The sequence below is a fragment of the Cotesia glomerata genome, linkage group LG2 (genome assembly GCF_020080835.1).
Source record: "Cotesia glomerata isolate CgM1 linkage group LG2, MPM_Cglom_v2.3, whole genome shotgun sequence".
NCBI lineage: Eukaryota > Metazoa > Arthropoda > Insecta > Hymenoptera > Braconidae > Cotesia > Cotesia glomerata.
In genome coordinates, this window is record NC_058159.1 from 9762234 (window position 1) to 9780098 (window position 17865).

Below are 17865 nucleotides of genomic sequence, written 5' to 3' on the forward strand. Positions count from 1 at the left end.
CTTCGGAATATATAATTTCAGGATGGCCTGCAGGGTCAACAGTTTTCCAGATTCTTTTCAGTGTGTAAATTAATATTTACTTTTTATATATGTACACTAATTATGCATTGTATTTTCTTTATAGATGACCACAAGAAGCTAATACTCCATAGCCAACTAAATAAATTATCTATCTATCTATTATTGTTGTTATTATTAATTTTCCGTTACAATGAAATTAATTACTGGAGCTTACAACACGAAGATTGCGATAATAAGTTTTTTGGCCACAGGGCATCTCAATCGATGATGCCCCAGGTGGCACATTCTCACACTATTGGAAAACAATGAATCTCTGAGCATCCCGAAATGAACACCGATAGTGTATATATTTATTTTACCAAGCAAGATCGACAGTACTCTAAAATGTAGAGAAACCTCAAGAGAATCCATAAATTGGAAAAGAGAACATTGATGCTACATTTTGTTTCTTACTGCGACATTCTATTTGCGAAAATATCTAATCGTTGAAAAACTGTTTATGGTTTCCACTAGCCATAAATATTATTCAAAAATTGTCAAGTTATAAAAAACATTCAAGTTTAAATGAATTAAAAAAAAAATAAATGCACAAATATCGAGTGAAAGAAAAGAAGGCAGTAAACAAAATTTATTTCTAGGCATTCATTGACCGAGAGTTCATTAAAAATTATTTAAAAAGGCTTTAAAAAAAAAAAAAAAGACATAAGTATAATTTAAAAATAAATGTAGTCACATGACTATTGACAATTGTTCGGTAAGAATATTAGCTGAATTAAAATAAATTTGTAAGGACCGAAATAATTGATCTTTTTGCACTTTTACATGATCGAATAAAGTGTTCTATTTTTATTTAACGTAAAATCGCTGACCTACGTCTATAAAAAGAGTCGCTACGGCACGTTTGTAGAAGATATATGCTTCGTAGATATATATCTAATCTAAGATACGCCTATTCAGTAACAAATAGATTAAAAATTCGGTTCAATTTTATTAGAAATAGTTATAAAAACTACTTGTTCAATTTTAATTTTGTAAGTAGTTTTTTATTGCATAAATGTGATAAGCAGATGATTTAAACACTAATTTAAGCTAAAAAGAAAGTACATTCTTAAGAAGAAATCCAAATTACTCTAATCGGACTACCCTGGCTAAAGCTGCATATAATGGCTTGTAATTTTATTAATGAAAGAATAACGTAGAAATTTTTTTTACCGTCATTTTGTATCAAGTACCTGTGATTTTAAATTTACTAAATTAAAAAATGGTTTTTTATGGTTCAGTTCAAACTGTTTATTTACTCGGGTAAATAATGAATTTGTTTCGAATTTCTGCTTGGTTTATGTACACGGAAAAAAAAATATTGTTAAAATGACTATCCAACGTATCCTCAAATGACGTTTCCTTAAAATAACGTTCCGGATTGCTGATTTGAGGATTCATTTGTTTGACTTAAGCATACAGAGTATAGCTCTTGTCAATATATGTAGTTTCGTAAAAACAGGCAACTGTTTTGTTAACATGAGGATCTGTATAGTTGAATTAACTAAATGTAACGCTAAAATAATGATATGGATGGTCATTTTGATGATCCGCTGTATGGCTGAATTGGCTATACAGCGAATATCTCCAAAAAAATGACTATACGGCGTATAGTCAGAATAACGATACGTATCCTTATTCTAACGATATTTTTTTCTCCGTGTACGAAATTTTTTTTTCGTTTATTTTCATCTTGCAGTTACACACTTCGGCTATGATTATATTTCTCTTTAGGTAGCAAATATTATTTGGAATACATGTTTACCATAGCTTCGTAGAATATTCAGTGTGCTCTTATGAAGTTTAGAGTTCCTAATGAATTCCAAACATCCATGAATGAATCATCAAAGTAAAAAACAAAAGTACATTTATAAGTTTGTTTTTCATCAGCACTTGACTTTTTTTTTAATCTGTAAAAATAGAAGTTAACCTTGTTTATTTTTCTTCTGAAGAAAAATGTCTAATTTTGAAAGAATGTCGTTACAATATTTTTACTAATAAATTGAGGTAAGATTTTTTTCTTCAAATTGTTAACTTTGGATTCAAATATGACATTTTTTTTGTGTCATTGAATTTTTTACAATTTTTATTTGTTTTTGAAGTAAAGTCGATTAAATTAATGAGTTATTGTAAGATTGATATTTTTTTTTTTTTAATAATTGTATAAAAGTATAACAGATAGATAATTAAGTAATAAACTCTCAAAAATCTAAAAAATATCAAATATAAAATAATATAATTTTTTTTCGATTCGGATAATTAAAATTCTATTTAAAAATAAAAATTTGAATTTTCTAATTTATTTTACGTAAATACAAATTGCAACTATTTGAAATTTCTTAGAATTGAAACGAACGCCAAAGCTTCTTGAAATTCCCCATAACTGTAAGGTACAAACTATAAATTATACAGGTATATGAAAGTTTTTAGTTTCAGTATTAATTAAAATTTAATTCTTATCATTATACTTATTGTATAATTTATGCTTTACTAATTTCATTTAAACGTAATATTCCTTTTATAAATTCTATTAAATTAGAGAAAAGGAGTAAGATATCATGCATTATTAACCACTGTGTTAAATTTTTTTATTCATAACATTATTAAAGCGTAACATATCATCATATTTTTCCACAAAAAAAAGAATGAACTAATTAGCTTTTTAATTTTCCATTTAATCAACTCGAAGCATCGGGTGAAAAATAAAAAAAATAAAAAAAGGTAAAATGTTAATTTGAAAAAGCATAAAACGTTTTCACAAATAATTAAAACCAATATCCATTAGGATGTAAAATACTTGAGGCGATAAATTCTCGTGAAACGAGAATAGGATTGTGGACCGGAAACGAAAGTGCATCCCGTTAGATGTAGTGCGTTGTGAAGATAAAAAAAATAAAAATTTCAAGAGGAAAAGTTACAGAAATATGAAAAATAAAATAAATTGATAGAAGTTAACATGTCCCGGGCAATCAGGGCGTCTCCTTCATAGTCACGGTGACGTGTGAGGGCGTGACGATAATTTTTTTCATGGTATTATCTTTATTTAAGTTTACAACTTTAAAATAAAAGTTGAGTACAAAAGGTATAGAGTATCATGTATACATTTTTGGTGGATGAAGAAACGGAGCTTGAGAATTCACCGATTCAAGTGTAGAATATGTTGCGTTGTGCAGTATATAGTATATATGTGAAACTAAAGGAGGCAAAAGCTACATATACAACAGAAGCGGGGGATGAAAAAGCTGGTGGTGAGGCAGAGAGCAAAAGGGTGGGTTTTAGCTTCGAATCGGGGCTTGCTTTGAGACGAGTACGCAGTGCTCTCTCGTCTCGCGAACCGAGAGAACCGATACTCGTGATCATTTACACGCTTGCACATGCATTCACTTCTATTTATTCATTATCAATCGTGTGTATAAAAATACATTTATCTATTTTTTTATTGAATATTATTATTTTTATCATTGAAATTACATTTTATTTATTTTATGAATAATTTTTTTTTACGATAAATAATTATGAAAATTTTTATTTTCTATTTATATGTTAAATTATCATTAGTTTGTAAAGAATCCAACTATTCAAAATAATATATGTGTAAATAAATTTGAGATTCCAATAATTAAATAAAAAATTGAAGGTAATGAAAAAAAATTTTATTTTGAGTTTAGTATAATTATTAAATAATTTTCGTGCAAAAATAATATAAAAAGATAGCTATTGAAATAATATAAGTAGAGTAAGGATAGAGAAAGTATATGTGACTTGATAACATTGTGATGGGAGAAGAGAGTTAACAGCAGCTGTGGGTTGGACGGTTGACTATCACTACTTGTTAGAGGTTGTGCAGTTCAGTAGTAGAACAGTAACAGTAGCAGTACAGAGAGACTTGGTTTGTCTTTCTGGTTAACACTACGATTATGCGGCCGTCTGCATACGCCCTTGATTTACAACTGACAATGTACACAGACGATTTCCCTTTGCATCCCGATAGATTTTGATATATCCCATGAGTTTACTCTTGTTAATTATACCGGTTGTTTAAACTTGTTTCCAAGAGTTATAATATTTACAATATTAATTCTCCGGAGATGTTTATTACGTGAATATCCAAGTATTAAGAAATGGTACTTTGTGTACTATAAATAACTGGTTGATTAATGTGCTTAAATTTTGGCATATTTGAGTTAAAAAAAGAATAAAATGGTTAAATCCTCTTCGCTAGTAAAGGTTATTCTATTATTGGATAAATCTGCAGGACAAATCGGAGGACTAGGAGTTTGAAGCTATTATTTTTTTTATAATTCCAATTTTTGTCTTATAAAAAATAAAAAATAAATATAATTGAACAGTTGGATTTTTTCGGTTGGATTTATTCGAGCGTCACAAATGTCGTAAAACTCAATAAAATTCTTGTGTAAAACCACAAGATCGGCTTATTGGGAAAATCAAACAAGAAAAAGAAACTTTTGTATATATACGCTTATTAAAGTGAAAAATTTTTTTAAATAAATTTGTAAACAGTATTATTTTTATTATACGTAATGTATTTACTCGCGTACTTGTAAATATTATTTTTCAAGTTATTTACCGGTTCTTTCAGTAAATATGTAAACATTAAATTTTTTTATTACATTAAATTCTCGTATGTTGTTAAACTTAATTTAACTGTCGAATTCGGGTCGATTTATATACATATATAAAATGTTGAGAGGAGACTGAAATTTAATTTTCACTACAACATTTATTTTTTCCACACCTATCAATTTGACGGATGGAAAGTTTGCAGTTACTTTTAAATTAATTTAGTACTATTTTATATTTACACAATTAGATATGGTCTGTACTTCTAATAATAATAACAATAATAACTACGAGTACTATTCAATGTAAAATTATAATTGTTTTATGTTGTAATTTCTATAATTGTAGTTGGGATAGTTTAGATAGTTTTAAAAAGTCAAAGTTGAAATAAATTAAGCAAGGCAGTACATAAGTTTTAACCGCTTGGCCCAGATCCGAGTAGGAAACAAACTGCTTAACGGGCTTTGACTTTAACACTGATATTTCCCGGTCACAATCTAAGTCACCAGGGACACTATAGATAGGATACCAGATTCTTATTTCAGATAAACTCAAACATAACCAAAACTTAAAAACAATAAATAAATGTTTATAATACAAATTTTACTCCAAAAATAATAATAATAATAATATTTAAAATAGCTCTACTTTTGCTCTCGTATAATATTAAAACAAATACGGTGTGCAACAAAATTATGGTCCAGATATTTAGTATGCAAACATAGAATAAAATATCAGCGGGCCAAGTAAAATTTGAAAGAATTTATGTTAAAATAATATTAAAATGAATTTTATGATAATGTAGAATCGTGGAACAAACGTATCATCAGCCGAATGTAAAAGAATAAATTAAAGGGAAGATTAAAGTGTCAAAAATGTATAAAATATTTTGAAGTAGCTGCATGAAGTTGATAAATATAAAAATGAGGTAAAAAAATGTAATGTTGTGAATTGTCAAATTTACGTGAAAGAGTTCAGCCGGTAGCTCTATTTCTATGAGAAGTCTTCAAGTTTATTTCTACTTTAACTTGTGGTGTCGTCACACTCTGGTTATCCTGTTTGCTATCCTCTTACATATAACATATCACGAACATTTATCAAGTAAAAAATGCTGCTAGTTGACAAAACTAAAATACACCGCAAAAAATAAAAAATCCATAAAATGCATCACTAAAAATTAGTAAATAACAAAAAAATACGGGAAATAAGATTACTGTTAATATTAATCTCAAATCAAATATTGATCATCGGTATTTAAGATAAAAAATTTTTTAATTGATTAAAAAGTGTCAAAAAAGTTTTTGTGAATATCAATTCATACTTTACAATTTAACTGTTTATTTTGGGGCTTTATAATTGTAACAGTTTATTATCTTGTTAAAATTCATAACCTCCTTAATTACAGTTTTAGTAGAAAATAAATCTAATTAAACTAACTGTAGTTTAGGCCAGCTGTACTAGCATTATTTAATCCTGCTTAAGGATATAATTCGTGCTCAAGTAGTTTGTAAAAAAGCAATTAATTTCTATCGACAGAGACACTTATTCATTATCAGATATGTACCTCAATTTGTCAGCTTGTTGAGGTCAGTATGACCGCAGCGGCTAATATGTGTATGTATACTTTTTATTATTTTTATCTGTTAGTGAGTTCCTTGATAAACTGTTCTGTTTACATCAGATCCAGATCTATGTCTCTTAAAAAAGTACTTTTTAACTTGGAACAGTTATTGGATTTTATCACAACATCTGTTTATCTTGATGATAACTAATATTTGATTAAGTTAAATTAAATATTTAAAAACTTTTATTCCAAGTATTTGACCAAGAGTTATCAACTTAATATTGATGAAAAAAAATTGTTTTTACTTTACTTAAAGAACTTGAGTTATATTTCTACCGGAATTAGAGAAGAAACATTAAAAGTATATACATATATACAGAAAGAGATAAAGAGAGAGAGAAAGAGAGATCCACAGACACAGTTGATGAAACGAAAGTTGTTAGAAATTTCATCACGTTTAGTTAGAGTTCTATGTGGAAAAAAATTTACTGTTGCTACAACAGGAAAAAATCCTGTTACAGCAACAGGATTACTATTGTTATTGCGACTTAATATTCAAAAGATATGCAAATTCAAAATTTCGCTATTTTTTCAGTTTTTTAATTTTGTCTTTGGAATATCTCAAACGTTATTATAGATAAGGGAATGGCCTTTCGTTTGTTTGAAAGGGGACACTTGGGGCTATGGAAAAAAAAATTTTAAAAAATGCAAAATTTGTCAAATTTTGAATTTTTGAAAATCGTTAAAAATGACGATCGAAGTTAAATTTTTAGCTCAATTTTTTTTGTATAGTACCTTGTACTGATCTTAAAAGACCCTGAAATTTTTAGAACTGTTTTTTTTTTTAACTATGAATTTTTGAATTTCAAAAAAAAATTTTTTCTTGTTTTTTGCAACTTTTAAATAAGGTAAAGTTATGCAGATACATAGTATTGTAATTTTGAGCATTAAAAAATTAAATGCACGACGTGGAAATATTAAATAATAAATTAATTTCAATTTTTTTTTATTTTTTTGAAGTAATCTTAAAGTCAGGCTTAACACATGATATAGTTTCTTATTTTTTTTAACGCATGATATATTTTGTCCGTTTCTTCACTTCATTAACAGTTTTTAACGTCAAATAACTCAAACAGATATAAATTTCCGATAAAAATCAGAAATGATGTGATGAGAATATCAATTTTGTTTTGTTTTTTCGAATACTTGTTTACTTAAAAATTTCTGCACATTAATGTTACTCAATCTCAAATTTCAAATTATTTCCATCTTAAAAAGACAATAAATGGCGTCAAAAACTTTAAATGAAGTACACAGTAAAAAATTGTTGATGACTTTTTTTACACAATCTGTGTTGAATCAACACTATTGTGTTGAATCAACATACTAAAATGTTAAATTCTACACACTAAAATGTTAAATTCTACACAAACATTTTTACACTTTACACAATGACGAAAAATTTTTTACTGTGTAAAAAAACGACGAATAACAATTATGTCATGCGTTAAGCCTGACTTTAAGATTACTTCAAAAAAATAAACAAAAGTTAAAATTATTTTATTATTTAATATTTCCACGTCGTGCATTTAATTTTTTAATGCTCAAAATTACAATACTATGTATCTGCATAACTTTACCTTATTTAAAAGTTGCAAAAAACAAGAAAAAATTTTTTTTTGAAATTCAAAAATTCATAGTTAAAAAAAAACACAGTTCTAAAAATTTCAGGGTCTTTTAAGATCAGTACAAGGTACTATACAAAAAAAAAATTGAGCCAAAATTTTAATATCAATCGAGATTTTTGACGATTTTCAAAAATTTTAAATTTGACAAATTTTGCATTTTTAAAAATTTTTTTCCAAAATATTTTTTTTTCAATAGCCCCAAGTGTCCCCTTTCAAACAAACGAAAGGCCATTCCCGTATCTATAATAACGTTTGAGATATTCCCAAAACAAAATTAAAAAACTGAAAAAATAGCGAAATTTTGAATTTGCATATCTTTTGAATAAAATTTTTTAATTTTTTTTCGTCTGGCAGAAGTTCGTTATATGATAAAAGAAAATTTCTGATCAAAATTTATCCAAATCAAAAGGGGTCAATTCCAACTGTAGGTCAATTTGACATGGAATGACCCAACTATATTTTACTATTAAGTCGCAATAACAGTAGTAATCCTGTTGCTGCAACAGGACTTTATCTTGTTGCTGCAACATAGCTGCCTCCTGTTGCAGCAACAGTTAATTTTTTTCCGTGTATTGAAAATGTTTTTTTCTATTATTAATACTATTTTTTTTTTTTTTTTTGATTAACTTCCGGTTCTATAAACGTCTATATTAGATTAAAAATGATAAACTATTTGATTAATTATAATACTTCAAAATCTTTTGAAAAACCGACGGAAAATTACAGTGATGGGGAATTTTACGTGATTTAAGAGAAATAATTTTGAACCAAAGAAATTTTTTTTAAGAAAATCAGTTGTGCTTCAAGAATTTATTGTCTCAATTTGTAAATACTTAGATAAGATCCTCAAAAAGTGATCAGCTCAAGCCTAAAACAGTAAAATTATCATTATCAAGACCAAATTTTTATTTCAAAAAATTCTGAAAAGTGTCATGATTTTTAGCGTTTGTTTTAATCAAAGAAAAAAAATTTTTAGGCAAAATGTAAATTTCTTAATGGAGAAATTTTTGCTCCTGCGTAGAGATCTGATGTATTAATGGACGAGGTAATTTTTTGAATTACAAAAGCTGAATATTTTACAAAAAGAATGTATCTTCTAGAGAACATGCAATACTTTTTGTGAAGCAAGCAAATTTTTATTTTCAATGAATTTTGTTTGATAAAAATTTTGTTTGATAAAAAACTTATAACTATCCGCACGAGCGACTGCGTTCACGAATCACTTTATTTTTACGATAGAATTTACACCAGAAATCTACTAGATATGTGTATCATAGGTCAGTAGTAACAAAAGTATTTAGACACATACTTTAATATCACGTGTGTTGTAAAATATGATATGAGAAGTATGATAAAATATCAGCATCAAAGGTGAAAGAAAACGATAATTACAGCTTAAAAATTGTCAACGGACACTTTCATTAACGATAACTCAAAATAAAGTTAACATTTCACGGGTTTTATATTACGTTTGAATTAAATTATACTTCAATATTTATTGGCCGATTATTTATTTCATTCTAAAAATTGCACGAGTTTGGAATTATTTAGTATTAGTGTACCAGTGGATTATAGTATTATAGAGTGAACAAAACGTAGAGATGCGAAAAGCATTCGTTATTCCGTAAGAATGCTTTGAGCACGAGTGCGAAAGATTCTCTCGATTTTCTATAACAGGAGGTGTGATGTCGCATCGTGCAACACAGAAAGGATTCTTCTTTAAAATCCTGCGGATTTTATTTCCATTTTACGATTTTGTTATTTTTATCTCTTCTATCTATTTTTAGCTTTCACTTGTTCTTTAATAAAACATAATATTTGTCATATTCAAAGCATATCTATATAATATTTAAGTAACTCAATTCAATTTTCAATAAAGAATGTATTTTTTAAAAGCCTCCATTCTTAAGAAGTGTTATTTTAAAACGATTTACTTTCAAATTTAAATATGTCAGTGATTCAGTCTATTGTTACAGAATTCAATACGGATATTGTTGAAAGTAATTTAAAATATAAAAATTTTCGACAAAGAATTATTAACGCAATGACCGAAAACCTACATGCAATATTGAATTACTATTTATGGAAATTAATATTAATCATTAATTTTTTTACAATATTTTTATTTCTAAAGACTAGTCTGTATTTTTATATATATTTTTTACAATTGTAAATTGACTATATTTACAATTGTTATTGGCTATCTAGTCTATTGCACAATTTTCTCTAATTATTTATAATTTTTGTTAGCCTGTATTCCCTCCAGGCATAAAATTTTTCATTCTTATTTTAAATTTGTCATTAGGGATAAATTCAACTGAAAAAATAATTCGGACGGCCCAGACCAGGTAAGAGGTAACTGAATGGTAATTCTGGACAGTGTCTCGGATAGCTTAAGGGAAGAGCAGTTGGCGCGATACCAAAAGATCCAGGTTCGATTCCTGGTCTGGGCCGTCCGAATTATTTTTTCAGTTGAATTTATCCCTAATGACAAATTTAAAATAAGAATGAAAAATTTTATGCCTGGAGGGAATACAGGCTAACAAAAATTATAAATAATTAGAGAAAATTGTGCAATAGACTAGATAGCCAATAACAATTGTAAATATAGTCAATTTACAATTGTAAAAAATATATATTAATCATTAATCAATTAGTTCGTAAATATTCTAAATAATAATAATTATTGCTAAAGTGGCGTATTAAAATAAAATATATAAATAAACACGAAAAGTTTATAACACGCGTTGGTTTTCGCACATTCGCTTACACGATAGATTTTATAACAGCACACAAGTATTTTTTTCCTACTGCATGCTTCTGCATTGCGAAAGTAAATTAAACACTGCTTTTTTTTTATTTTTATTTTTCCTCATCGTTATTTCAAAAGCTATACACTCAATACTGATCCGTAGTGGACATGTTCCACAAACTGAATCAATTTGTGTTTCATTAACGTTATCGTAGTGTACCCTGGCATATACTTTTTTTTTATCGTATCATACACCTGTGATATGGTAGTTATTTTTCAGAAATTTTTTTAGATTTTCCGAACAAATTTATCACTACACATAACAGTACTAACGTGAAAGTATAACTGATGTTCAACGCCGAAAAGAATGTGTGATTTTTGGAAGCTTACAGACTACTAGTATCGTGTATTTTTTGTTTACCGCATATTGAAGTCTTTGCGTGTTTTGGTAGTATCCAATTTTCCGGATCTATACAAACTATACTATAGAATTTAATAGCATCATAAAACTTGTATTGTATTAGAAAATTCTTGGAATTTTTTTATTATTTATGATTATAAGAAAAAATTCATTATTAAATGTGATCATAATGAAATATTTATTTTTCTAACACGTAAAAAGCAGTCTTTAAACCTTGACAGTTTTACTTATTTTTTAAAAGCAAGTCTCTAGAGTGTTAGATAAAGGTCTGGTTTGAAAGAGCATTACTTGCCTCACGGGAATTTCTATGGCATTATTTTTCGCTCGTTCAAGCGTTACGGCCTCACGAAGACCGTGAGAAAATAACATCCGATTCTCTTGCTGACATGCGAGTTTCAAAGTGTAATGTGAAAAAATTTTGTGAAAAATATTCATTTTATTACTGATCACATACCCAATAAAAAAAAATGTGATATTTATTGTTAAATATTATCGTTGTATACTTCAGAGCAAAAAATAAACACAGGATATTACTTTTAATAGTATGAAATGATTTTTAAAAGCGCTTGGATGCTTTTTATAGATTTATTATTTAGTTTGTGCAGTGAAAAGAAAAATATTTTCCTGCATTGAATTTATATTTATACAGAAGACTGCTCAAAATAATTTTAAAATTATCAAATGATATAAATAATTTTAAAAATTGTTGAATTTTTTAAGTTGAAAATTCCAATTAAAAAGTACAAAAAATATTTTTTTAATAAAAAAAAATTTGAAAAGAAGATAGTTTAGTAATTATAACATAAAATAATTTTGACATACAAAGCAGTAGTGGTTTCTTTAGTTATTACTTCTCCCTTATTCTCTCGAGTCAAGAGCATATAATTACGCGGACATTGTTATAACCTCTTTAGTATAAGGTAGTGAATTTTTCTCAGTCTGAAGAAAAGCAGCTTGCAATTTAAATGACAGAGATAGACAATGCAGAATAAGGAAGAATTCTATTTTTTTTTAATTTTTCTTTTCATAAAATAAATTAAAAATTTAAACCGTTGACAATAAGCTTTATACACGCTTGAGCATGTAATTGAAAAAGAAAATCTAAGAGAAAATGTTTAAATATCTCTTTAATTTTTCTTTTCATTATACTTTATTTTTTGTTATTAATTCACTGATGCTAGGATGGATTTATAAAAAGGCTAAATATTCTTTTCAAAGCGATAATATATCAAGTTGATATAGGAATTTCTCAATGGACTTGAGCTAAAGGTACAAATGAATCGAGATAGAACAAAGAACTTTTGAGTGCTCGTTGAATTCGATTCAGTGACAGGGGAATAAAATGGTATAACGAGACAAAGCAAAAAAATTAAAAGTTTCCAGCAATAATAAAAAACCATTGAGAAAAGTTTTTCCGCAGTAAAACTTTTTTTACTTACATTTTTATTTTTAAATTATATTCTTTAATTTTTTTAATTTATGACACAATTACACGATAATTTAAAAAAATTTTATTTTGTATTTTTCTTGGTTCATTTTTCACGAACTCATTCATTTTATTAACTTAACAAGTTAATCTTTTCCACGTGCCACAAAAAAATCAGTCAAATTTTAATTGAAATCATTAGTGGGAATAATTATACTTGTAGCTGCATTTACAAGAAAATAATGAAATTAAAAAAAAAAAAAAACAAGTTTACAATACTCATTAGGGTGTAAGAGTGAAATTAATAGCAAATGTAGAAAGACAGAAAAAAAATGTTAGGAACAGGAAAAACTGGGTGCTTGTTAATCATAAGCCCATGGGAACTGTGAATAACTAGTGCACACCCCCTCTCTAACTTGCTGGATACCGAGTATCACAGGAACAGAGAAATAGAAGCTGGAGGCTAGAAGTGCACGAGCTCACCAAGCCGTAGAGTGATTAGTGAAATTCATACAGAGAATTATCGCACGGGTTAATTCATCTCAACACCCTCGACAGTGAAATGAAATGTTTGCTGTATTATTCTACACATTTTGGTTTCGCAAAATTAAACTCATTTTTACTGTCTAAATTTGCTGAAAACAAATTGAGAAATTTCATTCTTTCTAGTAATTATTTTACCTAAATGGACATCAATGTATTGATGGCAATTAAATATATCCGTAAAAAAATTTCTAATATGTCCATATGAAGCCTTATATGGTCATACATGCCCACATACAATTTTTCGACTGAATGTAGTGTTAAAAATCTCCAACAGAAAGCGCACGGGTATTTTAAATACAATATTATAAGCTGTAATTGCTTAATTAATAAGGGCATGTATACTGACCACTCTACATAAATATATATTCAGAGTACTGAACTGACAAGAGGCGTCGACACACCAAACAAGAACGTCATGTCTAACGCAATTGAACGTGAGTTACGCCTGAATCACAAGACAATGGTATGTATGCGTTTCTGGCAAATCGATAATAACAGCGGAACTCGGTGAGAAGAATAATAGCTGAACGGGAGGATCATCCATGCGCTTTGGTCTTTGAATTTCAAAGTTCACACCTTGTAATGATCCAAGCGATTCTACCGAGTTTCATTTTCCCAGTAACTTTATAGCTTGTTGTTTTTTAATCTTCTTCAATAGCGAAAAGGTTCTCTTATCAATGTAAAAATACAAGTTTTGTGCGAAAATATTGTTCATCTTAGTTTTACTCTTCAAGTAGCGCACCGGGTATAAGATACCCAGGACTGAGTCCATATTTTAAGGATTTTTCTTTCATTTTTTTTAGCAATAAATATAATAATTTTTTTCTTTTTTCACAAGTCGATTAATTTAAATAGAAATCATTAAAAATGGACGGATATGTCATATCCACGTCCGCGTTAATCATGATGCCGCGATAGTGTGCCACTTAAGGGTTAAAAATTGTTTTGTCTGGCAAATGTTTTGAGATTAGTAAAATTTCGATTTTTGGTCACCGATGAATTGTATGAGGATGTTTTAAAATCATAACATGATTATTTAAAACGAATATTCAAAACATCTAATAAAAGAAAATTATCTGAGGACAAATATTCGTATATATTATATTTTACTATAAAGTAGATAGAAGCTTATCTATATACAGTCGTCGTCATTGATTTGTAACGGTTGGCAATGATTCGGGTAGAATAAAAAATTCTCAATTTGGACTAATAATGAAATTGAAATAATATGTTCAGAAAATAAAAAAAATATACGAAACTATGAAGAAAATTCACATAAAATGAATAATTGTAAGCTCAGACAAACATAATTATAGAAATTTATCCAAATAAAAATTACTATGCATAAACTTAATTAAAGATGAAAAATTCCTACATGGTAAATCACCAGAGAAATAATTTGAATATTAAAAACTATACAAATAAAATATTTCAAATAAATTTGATGTTTCAATTAAAAGAAAATAAATAAAATATTAGTCTCCTTATAATTACAGTCTTAAAAATAAACAATATCAGATAACTATAGCGCAATATGAAGACATTTACTAAATTATTAGATCATATTATTATACAAAATTAAAATTGAAAAGGCCTAAAATTAGAAAATAGTCCATTGAAACAATTTAAATTAAAAAAAAATTAGGAAAACGGTTGACCCTGAAGGCCATCCCTGCAACTTCCCGCTAATTCCATACGTAGGCGCTTAAAATTGCACCAATGACGTTTTTGAGCTCTTCGAGCTCAAAAATGCAATTTATGGGTTATTTTGAGCTCTCCGAGATCAAAGAGATTGCTTTCCTATGCTTTAAAGCTCTTCGAGCTCAAAAGTCTGATAGAGATTTGATAAGACACTATTTTTTGAATTTTTAAACCGCAATAACTTTTGAATGAATAAACCGATTTTTACGCGGTTAGAAGCATTCGACGCAGTTTTTTAAGCCTCACAAAGAATCTTAAATTTTGAATTGATCGCGCTAGAAATTTTGGAGTTATTCCGAAAAAACACTTTTTTTGGTTTTCTTTCGTTCACGATATCTCTCGAATGAATCAACCGATTTTGACCGGACTGGTGGCGATCGACGTGGTTTTTTGAGTTTAAGAGCTGATTAGTTTTTAGAATTGAACCTTTAAGCCGTTTAAAAGTTATTCCAAAAAAACCACATTTGAAAAAAAATTTTTTTTTTAGTTTTTTTAAGATTTCTCAAAATCTATTGATCTGAATCATTCCAAATAGTTTTTAAAATCTAAGTTTGGTCAAGCCCTTTCGAATGGCACCAACCGCGATGAAATCGGTCAAGCCGTTCAAAAATAATAAGCGGTTCACATACTTTCACACACACACACACACACACACACACACAGTAGAAGCAATGTTGTCATCAAGAGCCTCCTGGAACGCCATCAGCACATTTGCAGCAGAAGTCCTTATAGACTTGCGTTCCATCGAAAGAAGAAGAGCAAATGACAACAACTAGAAGAAAGGTAAAATAACACCTTAGCTACAAGAAGAAAGAGCAGTAGCTAGATCCTCCCCTCACGAAGTAATGCCTAACGGCGGTTTCCATGAGGGATTAGGGGAAAGAGGAAAAGGGGTTTAGGGTTTAGTGGGTAGGGGCGCTAGCGTCGAGTTTTAGTATGACACTGCGTCGAGTCGCCACATATCCAGGCCAAACAACTATGCCTAGAATCCGTAAAAAGGATTCCCCCCTCCCCCCCTTAAAACAAAAAAAAAACACACACACACACACACATACAGACATAGTGACACCCTCACGGGAATAGTCAGGGAAACTTCCTAGGACCTCAAAACGTCAAGATCTGATGAAAACTCGATTTTTGCAAAACGGGGTGAAAACAATAACTTCCCGATTTTTGAAAATCTTCGATTTTCTTAGCGGGAAGTTAAAAATGGAATTATAAAAAGAAGATACTAAGGAAATTAAAAAATAATGACAAACTTAAATTCAGACAATTTGATTAAAAGACATCAAGGTTATTTGACATATACAGAAATGAACAACTCTGAATATAGAAAAGCTTTACAAATGAACATCTCTAATTATGGACAAGAAAATTCGGAAATCTCTCAATTTGGACATCTCTCATTGAAGAAAACAAAAAAAAAATACAATATTTTCCGAATTAAAAAATAAGTAATAGTTTTAAAAAACACGCTTTAATATAAAACCAAACTAAAAAGTAGGAATAAATTTTTTGGATAATTCAAAATGTAGTCAAAGTGATTAATAAAAAAAAATCGTTTTTATATAAATAAGTGTGGAGATCAGATAAAAACAATTGTTCAAGGGTTATAAACTCTGCACCAAGACATCTTCTTCGGAGAGCTCTGCTAAAAAATTAATTTTTATTCATCATAGATAATGTACGATTTTTTCATTTTTAGGTAGATTTTTGAGGGGGGTGGTGCCGATTGAGTATTAGAACCGGCACGTGCTAGAGTCACGGCTAATTGCGCGGTTGTAATTTCCATTGCGCCGATACGCGATGATCCGTTTTGATGATGCACTGAATTTGATGATCGAAACAAGTCGCCCGCCATCTTGTCGTCGCTCAAATTGTTCAGGTCGTAGGAGTACGCGGTTAATGCAGCGTTCATCGCTGATGACTAGAGTCAGAAGAAAAGTTATCTATGATAAAATTCATAAAGACCAGTTCAATAGATAGATTTCTAAAAAATTTGGTTTTATATTAAAGCGTGTTTTTTAAAACTATTACTTATTTTTTAATTCGGAAAATATTGTATTTTTTTTTTGTTTTCTTCAATGAGAGATGTCCAAATTGAGAGATTTCCGAATTTTCTTGTCCATAATTAGAGATGTTCATTTGTAAAGCTTTTCTATATTCAGAGTTGTTCATTTGTGTATATGTCAAATAACCTTGATGTCTTTTAATCAAATTGTCTGAATTTAGGTTTGTCATTATTTTTTAATTTCCTTTGTATCTTCTGTTTATAATTCCATTTTTTTTAAATTTAAATTGTTTCAATGGACTATTTTCTAATTTTAGACCTTTTCAATTTTAATTTTGTATAATAATATGATCTAATAATTTAGTAAATGTCTTTATATTGAGCTATAGTTATTTGATATTGTTTATTTTTAAGACTGTAATTATAAGGAGACTAATATTTTATTTATTTTCTTTTAATTGAAACATCAAATTTATTTGAAATATTTTATTTGTATAGTTTTTAATATTCAAATTATTTCTCTGGTGATTTACCATGTAGGAATTTTTCATCTTTAATTAAGTTTATGCATAGTAATTTTTATTTGGATAAATTTCTATAATTATGCTTGTCTGAGCTTACAATTATTCATTTTATGTGAATTTTCTTCATAGTTTCGTATATTTTTTTTATTTTCTGAACATATTATTAATTGAAATTTTTAGTGAGAGATGTCCAAATTGAGAATTTTTTATTCTACCCGAATCATTGCCAACCGTTACAAATCAATGATGACGACTGTATATAAAAATGAATCCCTATTTCCTTTGGTCATGCCATCACGCGTTAACGGCTGGACCGATTTCACTAATTCTTTTTTTGATTAGTTTGTTATTGTCAGGAGAAGGTTCTTATGAAAGAAAAAATTAAGAAAATTATGCGGGAAATTAGAAAATTTAAGAATACTCAACCACCGTATAAAATCTATATCTATATTTACAAAAATGAATTGCTGGACCGATTTTGATAATTTTCCTTTGTACGTTATAGTTAAAAGATGGTTTATAAAAAAAAAAAACATTTGAAAAAAAAAATCGTAAATATTAAAAAATAGAAAAATTAAAAATTAAAGCGCA

At 28.2% G+C, this 17865-nt stretch overlaps 2 protein-coding genes across 7 annotated transcripts in view; one reads left to right on the top strand and one right to left on the bottom strand.

Annotated features, from left to right (window-relative positions):
- Nucleotides 1-17865, bottom strand: part of LOC123258498 (midasin) — a 98577-nt gene that overhangs the window by 38880 nt on the left and 41832 nt on the right. The window lies entirely within an intron of this gene.
- The window catches only part of LOC123258505, a 46665-nt gene continuing 32452 nt past the window's right edge, over nt 3653-17865 (top strand). For 4 of the 5 annotated variants that reach the window (XM_044718560.1, XM_044718559.1, XM_044718561.1 and 1 more), the window contains exon 1: nt 13158-13501. The gene's annotated coding sequence lies outside the window, so the exon portion shown is untranslated. Of the gene's footprint in view, nt 3698-13157; nt 13502-17865 lie in introns of those variants that run through there. The other variant, XM_044718558.1, reaches the window with a different exon arrangement.